This window comes from Silene latifolia, chromosome 9 (genome assembly GCF_048544455.1).
Source record: "Silene latifolia isolate original U9 population chromosome 9, ASM4854445v1, whole genome shotgun sequence".
Taxonomy (NCBI): Eukaryota; Viridiplantae; Streptophyta; class Magnoliopsida; order Caryophyllales; family Caryophyllaceae; genus Silene; species Silene latifolia.
In genome coordinates this window covers 120189927-120191747 of record NC_133534.1, presented here as the reverse complement: position 1 = coordinate 120191747, position 1821 = coordinate 120189927, and positions in this window count along the sequence as shown.

The following is a 1821-nucleotide window of genomic DNA, read 5'->3' as shown; positions in this document are numbered from 1 at the left end:
TATGGACACGGTCATACAATCTTATCTATACTAATCAATCATTAAGAGATTAAATATTTATAGAATCTTAGGTACCACCGAATAAACCAATTTCCAACTGTAAAGTCTCAAAACGTCCTCCAGCTAATGATTTTATCAAAATGTCTGCCCATTGTTTTTCAGTACTACAAAATTCGAGTTTTATATTCCCTTTTCTCAACATGGTCACGTATAAAATGGTGTCTAATTTCAATGTGTTTGGTACGTGAATGCTGCGCGGGGTTTTTGGAAATAATATAGCATTCGTATTATCGCATAAAATTGGAATACAATCTATATTAATACTGTAGTCACATAACTGTTGCATAAGCCATAATAATTGAGTACATACCAGTCCTGCTGCAATATATTCGACTTCTGCTATTGAAAGGGCAACTGAATTATGCTTCTTTGAACCCCATGTGATAATGCAAGGTCCAACGAATGTGGCAACACCTGACGTACTTTTCCTGTCTAGGGAACATCCTTCATAATCGGCATCTGAATATCCGACGAGATCGAAATTGCATTCCATCGGATACCATAGATAACGCTTTGACGTCCCAATAAGATATCGTAAGATTCTTTTTACAGCCGTCATATGCCATTCATTGGGAGATGATTGATATCTCGCACAAACGCATACACTGAACATAATATCTGGTCTACTTGGAGTTAATTATAGCAATGACCCAATCATTCCTCGGTAAGTTGTTTTATCAACTAATTTACCGTCTTCATTTAAAGTTAATTTCTTGTCTGCGACCATTAGAGTAGACATAGCATGGGAATTTTCCATTCCGAACTTTCGAATTAATTCCTTAATATACTTCTGTTGATGAATTTTGATGCCTTCCTCGGTTTGTTGAATTTGCAGACCTAGAAAGAATTTTAATTCTCCAATCATACTCATCTCAAATTCGGAAGTCATCAACTCCGAAAAATACTTGCATAGGTTACGGTTGGTTGATCCAAAAATAATACCGCCGATGTAGATTTGAACAACCAAAAGGTCAATACCCTCGGATTTTAGGAATAGGGTTTTATCAACAGATCCTCTCTTAAATCCACTGTCAAGTAGAAATTTTGATAATCTGTCATACGAGGCCCTTTGAGCTTGCTTCAATCCATACAGGACCTTGTCCAATTTAAAGACATGGTCTTCAAATTTGCTGTCCTTAAATCCAAAGGGTTGTTCTACGAAGACTTATTCCTATAGATATCCATTTAGAAACGATGTCTTGACATCCATTTGGAAGAGTTTCATTCCTTTATGAGCTGCGAATGCTATCAGAAGTCTAATAGCTTCAAGACGAGAACCGGGTGCAAAGGTTTTATCATAATCGATTCCTTCTTGTTGATTATATCCTTGTAACACCAATCTTGCCTTATTTCGAACTATGACCTCGACATCATCTAACTTATTTCTGAACACCCATCTGGTTCCAATTACAGATCGGTCCTTGGGTCTAGGAACTAAGTGCCAAACTTTGTTTCGTTTGAATTGTTGAAGCTCTTCTTGCATAGCTATAATCCAATCTAATTCTGCGAGAGCTTCCTTAATATTCGTTGATTCGATCGTTGAGAGAGATTAATAGAAGGAGCAGAAATTGTTCAAGGATCGTCGCGTTTGAACACCTTTCTTAATATTGCCAAGATACTTTCCATGGGATGTAAACTCTTATATTTCCATTTTGTTGAAATACTTGGTTCTTCATTGTTTGAACTTGATCCAACTTCATTTGGCTCAGAATTTAAGGACGTTCCCTCTGAATCCAATCCTGGTGTTGTAGTAGAGTCGGG